Source organism: Schistocerca gregaria, unplaced genomic scaffold, assembly GCF_023897955.1.
Source record: "Schistocerca gregaria isolate iqSchGreg1 unplaced genomic scaffold, iqSchGreg1.2 ptg000885l, whole genome shotgun sequence".
In the NCBI taxonomy this organism is placed as follows: domain Eukaryota; kingdom Metazoa; phylum Arthropoda; class Insecta; order Orthoptera; family Acrididae; genus Schistocerca; species Schistocerca gregaria.
In genome coordinates, this window is record NW_026062246.1 from 139676 (window position 1) to 149315 (window position 9640).

The following is a 9640-nucleotide window of genomic DNA, read 5'->3' on the forward strand; positions in this document are numbered from 1 at the left end:
TGCTCGCAAACAGGGAAAGTGCGACACGGAAAGCCAGTGGAGGGGGTGTAAACCCCAAAAATAAGCGTGCGCGTCCGGTGTGGTCTAGTGGCTAGGATACCTGGCTTTCACCCAGGAGGCCCGGGTTCGATTCCCGGTACCGGAATGTAATTTTTTCGGAACAAATCACGACAAGTTTGGACCCTGCGAAATGCTGTTTCACGTCCTCCTCGCGTTATAGCTACTGGTTCATAAGCGTGAGCTGAAAACAGTCGAGAGAAACGGGCACGCAATGAAATTACTACGAGCAGCGGAATAAAGGGAGAAGAGACCCTGGTCCACTGTTGGACTGCTACCATAGAAATGTTACCTGTAAATACGCAGAGCCACTCCCTCTAAGCGCTGGAAGACAGAGTGCACCGAGGCCCGTTAGCTCAGTTGGTTAGAGCGTCGTGCTAATAACGCGAAGGTCGTGGGTTCGATCCCCCCACGGGCCACTTCGATTTTACTACTTCAAAAAGGCAACGCCGATTTCCCCGGGCAAGTATGGTGACAAAGAAATCGTCACATTGTGTGGGAGCTGATAGGGGACCCGAAAGCGACTTGTCGGGACGCGCTAAAACACTTCACAGGTCACAGCACGCTGAACACACAGTTTGTCGTCCGATCACCGCTACTGCGCGACGCTGGGCGTTGTCAGTGCTTGGGCGGGTGACCGCCTGCGAACACAGGGCGCTGCCGACAGTTTCAATTCGTATTTCTCTTTTCTCGTCGGTTTCGGAGCTGCAGCGCTATTCGGTCTAGGGCACTGGCGCCACGTTTTGCCTCTCGGTATGCCAAGTCGCGCCGTGCGGCCACAGTGAAATGAAGGAGCGTGTTGTAAAATTTTCAACAAAGAAAAAAAGAAATGTGCTAGTAATAAAACTGAATTTGTCTGACAGAACATGTAAAATCACACAATGCACGATAACAGGCAGCAGGTCTTTACTTGAGGCATAAGTAATGTTGTGCCCGCCTCGCCATACCTCTCTCAGTCGTTTCGCGTGCTTGTCCTTCTGATATAGGCCGATTGGAGAGCGTCAGCTCTCGCGTCAGCCGAGCAAAGTCGAGACAAGTCGAGACTCAAGCGGAATCGACGCACACAATATAGGGTGGCCTGCAGCCAGTAAGAGGAGGAAAGAAACATTAATTTAATGACGCGTGGCAAAAGTACTCATACGCAGAAGTAAAACGCAGGCTGCGGTGGCCGGGAATCGAACCCGGATCAACTGCTTGGAAGGCAACTATGCTGACCATTACACCACCACCGCACGGTTTTCTTCCGCGCACGCCGCGCTGTGTCTGCTTCCCGCCTGTCGGCGGCGGCTGAAGGTGGTCGCAGCAGCAGGCGCATTACGGGGTAGGCGAGCGCATCCAGACAGCGTCTCTACGCACATTTCGCGTCCTTTGGCAAGAGTCGTCGCGTGCGTGCGCCGCAACACTACTTAGACGATCGCGTTCGGGCGTCATTTTTAAGCAGTGCAGCGCAGGATTCAGCGTTTGTAGCATTCTCTCGAGAGGATGCCACGGCGCTGGACGGCAGTCCCACTTTCCCTTCAGACGTCTGCCGCGGAGAGCACAAGGAAGCTGCAAACTAGCTGAGCATCGGTGGTTCAGTGGTAGAATGCTCGCCTGCCACGCGGGCGGCCCGGGTTCGATTCCCGGCCGATGCATCATTTTGTTTTTTCCCCGATAGTGGAGCTGCGTGTCCTTCGCACTCGAAGTGCGTGGGCCACGAGAATGAACCGCGGGATTCCGTGTGGAAACAACCAAACACGCAGCGCGCACGTCTTCTCGTTTGGACTCCTGCGTGCTATTGTGCATACTGGCGTCGGCCTATCATCGCAAGTTGCCTGCAGCGCCGGGAATGCACGTGTAGTAACAGAAAAAATGAGCCAGCAAGTGCAGACTCTCTACCACTAGTATTTGCTACTTGCCGAGATACCAGAAGGTTTGGCCATCACGTGCCTCGGTAGCGCAGTAGGCAGCGCGTAAGTCTCATAATCTTAAGGTCGTGAGTTCGATCCTCACTCGGGGCATTTAATTTACTTCCGTTCACAGCTAAATTGACGGCTCTGGGGTTGCGAAGGAGCAAAACAGCTTGTAGTTTGTTATCCATAAGGCTTCAACAACTCAGCGTGAAAATGCTTACTTCCCGTTATTACTACTTGCAGTTCTTTTGTGAAATTTTCAAGAAAAAATGTACTAGTAATAAAACTGAATTTCGTATGATATAACATGTAAAGTCACACAGTGTATGACCTGCTATATAATGACAGGCTGCAGGTCTTTACTTGCGAAATAAGTAAATAAATATTACTACTCACAGCTTTGCTTTTCCTCCTACCCCTGTAACAACGAGGCCAAAAGCAACGGACTGTGACTTTTGCCATGCGCGCCTCGGCATGGGAGAGCGAAAAGATGCTCGCAAACAGGGAAAGTGCGACACGGAAAGCCAGTGGAGGGGGTGTAAACCCCAAAAATAAGCGTGCGCGTCCGGTGTGGTCTAGTGGCTAGGATACCTGGCTTTCACCCAGGAGGCCCGGGTTCGATTCCCGGTACCGGAATGTAATTTTTTCGGAACAAATCACGACAAGTTTGGACCCTGCGAAATGCTGTTTCACGTCCTCCTCGCGTTATAGCTACTGGTTCATAAGCGTGAGCTGAAAACAGTCGAGAGAAACGGGCACGCAATGAAATTACTACGAGCAGCGGAATAAAGGGAGAAGAGACCCTGGTCCACTGTTGGACTGCTACCATAGAAATGTTACCTGTAAATACGCAGAGCCACTCCCTCTAAGCGCTGGAAGACAGAGTGCACCGAGGCCCGTTAGCTCAGTTGGTTAGAGCGTCGTGCTAATAACGCGAAGGTCGTGGGTTCGATCCCCCCACGGGCCACTTCGATTTTACTACTTCAAAAAGGCAACGCCGATTTCCCCGGGCAAGTATGGTGACAAAGAAATCGTCACATTGTGTGGGAGCTGATAGGGGACCCGAAAGCGACTTGTCGGGACGCGCTAAAACACTTCACAGGTCACAGCACGCTGAACACACAGTTTGTCGTCCGATCACCGCTACTGCGCGACGCTGGGCGTTGTCAGTGCTTGGGCGGGTGACCGCCTGCGAACACAGGGCGCTGCCGACAGTTTCAATTCGTATTTCTCTTTTCTCGTCGGTTTCGGAGCTGCAGCGCTATTCGGTCTAGGGCACTGGCGCCACGTTTTGCCTCTCGGTATGCCAAGTCGCGCCGTGCGGCCACAGTGAAATGAAGGAGCGTGTTGTAAAATTTTCAACAAAGAAAAAAAGAAATGTGCTAGTAATAAAACTGAATTTGTCTGACAGAACATGTAAAATCACACAATGCACGATAACAGGCAGCAGGTCTTTACTTGAGGCATAAGTAATGTTGTGCCCGCCTCGCCATACCTCTCTCAGTCGTTTCGCGTGCTTGTCCTTCTGATATAGGCCGATTGGAGAGCGTCAGCTCTCGCGTCAGCCGAGCAAAGTCGAGACAAGTCGAGACTCAAGCGGAATCGACGCACACAATATAGGGTGGCCTGCAGCCAGTAAGAGGAGGAAAGAAACATTAATTTAATGACGCGTGGCAAAAGTACTCATACGCAGAAGTAAAACGCAGGCTGCGGTGGCCGGGAATCGAACCCGGATCAACTGCTTGGAAGGCAACTATGCTGACCATTACACCACCACCGCACGGTTTTCTTCCGCGCACGCCGCGCTGTGTCTGCTTCCCGCCTGTCGGCGGCGGCTGAAGGTGGTCGCAGCAGCAGGCGCATTACGGGGTAGGCGAGCGCATCCAGACAGCGTCTCTACGCACATTTCGCGTCCTTTGGCAAGAGTCGTCGCGTGCGTGCGCCGCAACACTACTTAGACGATCGCGTTCGGGCGTCATTTTTAAGCAGTGCAGCGCAGGATTCAGCGTTTGTAGCATTCTCTCGAGAGGATGCCACGGCGCTGGACGGCAGTCCCACTTTCCCTTCAGACGTCTGCCGCGGAGAGCACAAGGAAGCTGCAAACTAGCTGAGCATCGGTGGTTCAGTGGTAGAATGCTCGCCTGCCACGCGGGCGGCCCGGGTTCGATTCCCGGCCGATGCATCATTTTGTTTTTTCCCCGATAGTGGAGCTGCGTGTCCTTCGCACTCGAAGTGCGTGGGCCACGAGAATGAACCGCGGGATTCCGTGTGGAAACAACCAAACACGCAGCGCGCACGTCTTCTCGTTTGGACTCCTGCGTGCTATTGTGCATACTGGCGTCGGCCTATCATCGCAAGTTGCCTGCAGCGCCGGGAATGCACGTGTAGTAACAGAAAAAATGAGCCAGCAAGTGCAGACTCTCTACCACTAGTATTTGCTACTTGCCGAGATACCAGAAGGTTTGGCCATCACGTGCCTCGGTAGCGCAGTAGGCAGCGCGTAAGTCTCATAATCTTAAGGTCGTGAGTTCGATCCTCACTCGGGGCATTTAATTTACTTCCGTTCACAGCTAAATTGACGGCTCTGGGGTTGCGAAGGAGCAAAACAGCTTGTAGTTTGTTATCCATAAGGCTTCAACAACTCAGCGTGAAAATGCTTACTTCCCGTTATTACTACTTGCAGTTCTTTTGTGAAATTTTCAAGAAAAAATGTACTAGTAATAAAACTGAATTTCGTATGATATAACATGTAAAGTCACACAGTGTATGACCTGCTATATAATGACAGGCTGCAGGTCTTTACTTGCGAAATAAGTAAATAAATATTACTACTCACAGCTTTGCTTTTCCTCCTACCCCTGTAACAACGAGGCCAAAAGCAACGGACTGTGACTTTTGCCATGCGCGCCTCGGCATGGGAGAGCGAAAAGATGCTCGCAAACAGGGAAAGTGCGACACGGAAAGCCAGTGGAGGGGGTGTAAACCCCAAAAATAAGCGTGCGCGTCCGGTGTGGTCTAGTGGCTAGGATACCTGGCTTTCACCCAGGAGGCCCGGGTTCGATTCCCGGTACCGGAATGTAATTTTTTCGGAACAAATCACGACAAGTTTGGACCCTGCGAAATGCTGTTTCACGTCCTCCTCGCGTTATAGCTACTGGTTCATAAGCGTGAGCTGAAAACAGTCGAGAGAAACGGGCACGCAATGAAATTACTACGAGCAGCGGAATAAAGGGAGAAGAGACCCTGGTCCACTGTTGGACTGCTACCATAGAAATGTTACCTGTAAATACGCAGAGCCACTCCCTCTAAGCGCTGGAAGACAGAGTGCACCGAGGCCCGTTAGCTCAGTTGGTTAGAGCGTCGTGCTAATAACGCGAAGGTCGTGGGTTCGATCCCCCCACGGGCCACTTCGATTTTACTACTTCAAAAAGGCAACGCCGATTTCCCCGGGCAAGTATGGTGACAAAGAAATCGTCACATTGTGTGGGAGCTGATAGGGGACCCGAAAGCGACTTGTCGGGACGCGCTAAAACACTTCACAGGTCACAGCACGCTGAACACACAGTTTGTCGTCCGATCACCGCTACTGCGCGACGCTGGGCGTTGTCAGTGCTTGGGCGGGTGACCGCCTGCGAACACAGGGCGCTGCCGACAGTTTCAATTCGTATTTCTCTTTTCTCGTCGGTTTCGGAGCTGCAGCGCTATTCGGTCTAGGGCACTGGCGCCACGTTTTGCCTCTCGGTATGCCAAGTCGCGCCGTGCGGCCACAGTGAAATGAAGGAGCGTGTTGTAAAATTTTCAACAAAGAAAAAAAGAAATGTGCTAGTAATAAAACTGAATTTGTCTGACAGAACATGTAAAATCACACAATGCACGATAACAGGCAGCAGGTCTTTACTTGAGGCATAAGTAATGTTGTGCCCGCCTCGCCATACCTCTCTCAGTCGTTTCGCGTGCTTGTCCTTCTGATATAGGCCGATTGGAGAGCGTCAGCTCTCGCGTCAGCCGAGCAAAGTCGAGACAAGTCGAGACTCAAGCGGAATCGACGCACACAATATAGGGTGGCCTGCAGCCAGTAAGAGGAGGAAAGAAACATTAATTTAATGACGCGTGGCAAAAGTACTCATACGCAGAAGTAAAACGCAGGCTGCGGTGGCCGGGAATCGAACCCGGATCAACTGCTTGGAAGGCAACTATGCTGACCATTACACCACCACCGCACGGTTTTCTTCCGCGCACGCCGCGCTGTGTCTGCTTCCCGCCTGTCGGCGGCGGCTGAAGGTGGTCGCAGCAGCAGGCGCATTACGGGGTAGGCGAGCGCATCCAGACAGCGTCTCTACGCACATTTCGCGTCCTTTGGCAAGAGTCGTCGCGTGCGTGCGCCGCAACACTACTTAGACGATCGCGTTCGGGCGTCATTTTTAAGCAGTGCAGCGCAGGATTCAGCGTTTGTAGCATTCTCTCGAGAGGATGCCACGGCGCTGGACGGCAGTCCCACTTTCCCTTCAGACGTCTGCCGCGGAGAGCACAAGGAAGCTGCAAACTAGCTGAGCATCGGTGGTTCAGTGGTAGAATGCTCGCCTGCCACGCGGGCGGCCCGGGTTCGATTCCCGGCCGATGCATCATTTTGTTTTTTCCCCGATAGTGGAGCTGCGTGTCCCTTCGCACTCGAAGTGCGTGGGCCACGAGAATGAACCGCGGGATTCCGTGTGGAAACAACCAAACACGCAGCGCGCACGTCTTCTCGTTTGGACTCCTGCGTGCTATTGTGCATACTGGCGTCGGCCTATCATCGCAAGTTGCCTGCAGCGCCGGGAATGCACGTGTAGTAACAGAAAAAATGAGCCAGCAAGTGCAGACTCTCTACCACTAGTATTTGCTACTTGCCGAGATACCAGAAGGTTTGGCCATCACGTGCCTCGGTAGCGCAGTAGGCAGCGCGTAAGTCTCATAATCTTAAGGTCGTGAGTTCGATCCTCACTCGGGGCATTTAATTTACTTCCGTTCACAGCTAAATTGACGGCTCTGGGGTTGCGAAGGAGCAAAACAGCTTGTAGTTTGTTATCCATAAGGCTTCAACAACTCAGCGTGAAAATGCTTACTTCCCGTTATTACTACTTGCAGTTCTTTTGTGAAATTTTCAAGAAAAAATGTACTAGTAATAAAACTGAATTTCGTATGATATAACATGTAAAGTCACACAGTGTATGACCTGCTATATAATGACAGGCTGCAGGTCTTTACTTGCGAAATAAGTAAATAAATATTACTACTCACAGCTTTGCTTTTCCTCCTACCCCTGTAACAACGAGGCCAAAAGCAACGGACTGTGACTTTTGCCATGCGCGCCTCGGCATGGGAGAGCGAAAAGATGCTCGCAAACAGGGAAAGTGCGACACGGAAAGCCAGTGGAGGGGGTGTAAACCCCAAAAATAAGCGTGCGCGTCCGGTGTGGTCTAGTGGCTAGGATACCTGGCTTTCACCCAGGAGGCCCGGGTTCGATTCCCGGTACCGGAATGTAATTTTTTCGGAACAAATCACGACAAGTTTGGACCCTGCGAAATGCTGTTTCACGTCCTCCTCGCGTTATAGCTACTGGTTCATAAGCGTGAGCTGAAAACAGTCGAGAGAAACGGGCACGCAATGAAATTACTACGAGCAGCGGAATAAAGGGAGAAGAGACCCTGGTCCACTGTTGGACTGCTACCATAGAAATGTTACCTGTAAATACGCAGAGCCACTCCCTCTAAGCGCTGGAAGACAGAGTGCACCGAGGCCCGTTAGCTCAGTTGGTTAGAGCGTCGTGCTAATAACGCGAAGGTCGTGGGTTCGATCCCCCCACGGGCCACTTCGATTTTACTACTTCAAAAAGGCAACGCCGATTTCCCCGGGCAAGTATGGTGACAAAGAAATCGTCACATTGTGTGGGAGCTGATAGGGGACCCGAAAGCGACTTGTCGGGACGCGCTAAAACACTTCACAGGTCACAGCACGCTGAACACACAGTTTGTCGTCCGATCACCGCTACTGCGCGACGCTGGGCGTTGTCAGTGCTTGGGCGGGTGACCGCCTGCGAACACAGGGCGCTGCCGACAGTTTCAATTCGTATTTCTCTTTTCTCGTCGGTTTCGGAGCTGCAGCGCTATTCGGTCTAGGGCACTGGCGCCACGTTTTGCCTCTCGGTATGCCAAGTCGCGCCGTGCGGCCACAGTGAAATGAAGGAGCGTGTTGTAAAATTTTCAACAAAGAAAAAAAGAAATGTGCTAGTAATAAAACTGAATTTGTCTGACAGAACATGTAAAATCACACAATGCACGATAACAGGCAGCAGGTCTTTACTTGAGGCATAAGTAATGTTGTGCCCGCCTCGCCATACCTCTCTCAGTCGTTTCGCGTGCTTGTCCTTCTGATATAGGCCGATTGGAGAGCGTCAGCTCTCGCGTCAGCCGAGCAAAGTCGAGACAAGTCGAGACTCAAGCGGAATCGACGCACACAATATAGGGTGGCCTGCAGCCAGTAAGAGGAGGAAAGAAACATTAATTTAATGACGCGTGGCAAAAGTACTCATACGCAGAAGTAAAACGCAGGCTGCGGTGGCCGGGAATCGAACCCGGATCAACTGCTTGGAAGGCAACTATGCTGACCATTACACCACCACCGCACGGTTTTCTTCCGCGCACGCCGCGCTGTGTCTGCTTCCCGCCTGTCGGCGGCGGCTGAAGGTGGTCGCAGCAGCAGGCGCATTACGGGGTAGGCGAGCGCATCCAGACAGCGTCTCTACGCACATTTCGCGTCCTTTGGCAAGAGTCGTCGCGTGCGTGCGCCGCAACACTACTTAGACGATCGCGTTCGGGCGTCATTTTTAAGCAGTGCAGCGCAGGATTCAGCGTTTGTAGCATTCTCTCGAGAGGATGCCACGGCGCTGGACGGCAGTCCCACTTTCCCTTCAGACGTCTGCCGCGGAGAGCACAAGGAAGCTGCAAACTAGCTGAGCATCGGTGGTTCAGTGGTAGAATGCTCGCCTGCCACGCGGGCGGCCCGGGTTCGATTCCCGGCCGATGCATCATTTTGTTTTTTCCCCGATAGTGGAGCTGCGTGTCCTTCGCACTCGAAGTGCGTGGGCCACGAGAATGAACCGCGGGATTCCGTGTGGAAACAACCAAACACGCAGCGCGCACGTCTTCTCGTTTGGACTCCTGCGTGCTATTGTGCATACTGGCGTCGGCCTATCATCGCAAGTTGCCTGCAGCGCCGGGAATGCACGTGTAGTAACAGAAAAAATGAGCCAGCAAGTGCAGACTCTCTACCACTAGTATTTGCTACTTGCCGAGATACCAGAAGGTTTGGCCATCACGTGCCTCGGTAGCGCAGTAGGCAGCGCGTAAGTCTCATAATCTTAAGGTCGTGAGTTCGATCCTCACTCGGGGCATTTAATTTACTTCCGTTCACAGCTAAATTGACGGCTCTGGGGTTGCGAAGGAGCAAAACAGCTTGTAGTTTGTTATCCATAAGGCTTCAACAACTCAGCGTGAAAATGCTTACTTCCCGTTATTACTACTTGCAGTTCTTTTGTGAAATTTTCAAGAAAAAATGTACTAGTAATAAAACTGAATTTCGTATGATATAACATGTAAAGTCACACAGTGTATGACCTGCTATATAATGACAGGCTGCAACACGCGATCTAGTGT

The 9640-nt window shown here is 52.0% G+C and overlaps 20 non-coding genes across 20 annotated transcripts; 16 read left to right on the forward strand and 4 right to left on the reverse strand.

Moving 5' to 3' along the window:
* Positions 1-73: 73 nt before the first annotated feature.
* Positions 74-145, forward strand: Trnae-uuc (transfer RNA glutamic acid (anticodon UUC)). The gene has a single exon. It is a non-coding gene; the product is annotated as a tRNA-Glu (tRNA).
* Positions 146-402: 257 nt separating this feature from the next.
* On the forward strand, positions 403-476 carry Trnai-aau (transfer RNA isoleucine (anticodon AAU)). The gene has a single exon. It is a non-coding gene; the product is annotated as a tRNA-Ile (tRNA).
* Positions 477-1217: 741 nt separating this feature from the next.
* Trnag-ucc (transfer RNA glycine (anticodon UCC)) lies at positions 1218-1289 on the reverse strand. Its single transcript has one exon. It is a non-coding gene; the product is annotated as a tRNA-Gly (tRNA).
* Positions 1290-1620: 331 nt separating this feature from the next.
* Positions 1621-1691, forward strand: Trnag-gcc (transfer RNA glycine (anticodon GCC)). The gene has a single exon. It is a non-coding gene; the product is annotated as a tRNA-Gly (tRNA).
* A 293-nt stretch (positions 1692-1984) lies between these two features.
* Positions 1985-2057, forward strand: Trnam-cau (transfer RNA methionine (anticodon CAU)). The gene has a single exon. It is a non-coding gene; the product is annotated as a tRNA-Met (tRNA).
* A 456-nt stretch (positions 2058-2513) lies between these two features.
* On the forward strand, positions 2514-2585 carry Trnae-uuc (transfer RNA glutamic acid (anticodon UUC)). Its single transcript has one exon. It is a non-coding gene; the product is annotated as a tRNA-Glu (tRNA).
* A 257-nt stretch (positions 2586-2842) lies between these two features.
* On the forward strand, positions 2843-2916 carry Trnai-aau (transfer RNA isoleucine (anticodon AAU)). The gene has a single exon. It is a non-coding gene; the product is annotated as a tRNA-Ile (tRNA).
* A 741-nt stretch (positions 2917-3657) lies between these two features.
* On the reverse strand, positions 3658-3729 carry Trnag-ucc (transfer RNA glycine (anticodon UCC)). Its single transcript has one exon. It is a non-coding gene; the product is annotated as a tRNA-Gly (tRNA).
* A 331-nt stretch (positions 3730-4060) lies between these two features.
* Trnag-gcc (transfer RNA glycine (anticodon GCC)) lies at positions 4061-4131 on the forward strand. The gene has a single exon. It is a non-coding gene; the product is annotated as a tRNA-Gly (tRNA).
* A 293-nt stretch (positions 4132-4424) lies between these two features.
* On the forward strand, positions 4425-4497 carry Trnam-cau (transfer RNA methionine (anticodon CAU)). Its single transcript has one exon. It is a non-coding gene; the product is annotated as a tRNA-Met (tRNA).
* A 456-nt stretch (positions 4498-4953) lies between these two features.
* Positions 4954-5025, forward strand: Trnae-uuc (transfer RNA glutamic acid (anticodon UUC)). Its single transcript has one exon. It is a non-coding gene; the product is annotated as a tRNA-Glu (tRNA).
* Positions 5026-5282: 257 nt separating this feature from the next.
* On the forward strand, positions 5283-5356 carry Trnai-aau (transfer RNA isoleucine (anticodon AAU)). The gene has a single exon. It is a non-coding gene; the product is annotated as a tRNA-Ile (tRNA).
* A 741-nt stretch (positions 5357-6097) lies between these two features.
* Positions 6098-6169, reverse strand: Trnag-ucc (transfer RNA glycine (anticodon UCC)). The gene has a single exon. It is a non-coding gene; the product is annotated as a tRNA-Gly (tRNA).
* Positions 6170-6500: 331 nt separating this feature from the next.
* On the forward strand, positions 6501-6571 carry Trnag-gcc (transfer RNA glycine (anticodon GCC)). The gene has a single exon. It is a non-coding gene; the product is annotated as a tRNA-Gly (tRNA).
* A 294-nt stretch (positions 6572-6865) lies between these two features.
* On the forward strand, positions 6866-6938 carry Trnam-cau (transfer RNA methionine (anticodon CAU)). Its single transcript has one exon. It is a non-coding gene; the product is annotated as a tRNA-Met (tRNA).
* Positions 6939-7394: 456 nt separating this feature from the next.
* Trnae-uuc (transfer RNA glutamic acid (anticodon UUC)) lies at positions 7395-7466 on the forward strand. Its single transcript has one exon. It is a non-coding gene; the product is annotated as a tRNA-Glu (tRNA).
* A 257-nt stretch (positions 7467-7723) lies between these two features.
* Positions 7724-7797, forward strand: Trnai-aau (transfer RNA isoleucine (anticodon AAU)). Its single transcript has one exon. It is a non-coding gene; the product is annotated as a tRNA-Ile (tRNA).
* A 741-nt stretch (positions 7798-8538) lies between these two features.
* Positions 8539-8610, reverse strand: Trnag-ucc (transfer RNA glycine (anticodon UCC)). The gene has a single exon. It is a non-coding gene; the product is annotated as a tRNA-Gly (tRNA).
* Positions 8611-8941: 331 nt separating this feature from the next.
* On the forward strand, positions 8942-9012 carry Trnag-gcc (transfer RNA glycine (anticodon GCC)). The gene has a single exon. It is a non-coding gene; the product is annotated as a tRNA-Gly (tRNA).
* A 293-nt stretch (positions 9013-9305) lies between these two features.
* Trnam-cau (transfer RNA methionine (anticodon CAU)) lies at positions 9306-9378 on the forward strand. Its single transcript has one exon. It is a non-coding gene; the product is annotated as a tRNA-Met (tRNA).
* The last annotated feature ends 262 nt before the right edge of the window (positions 9379-9640 follow it).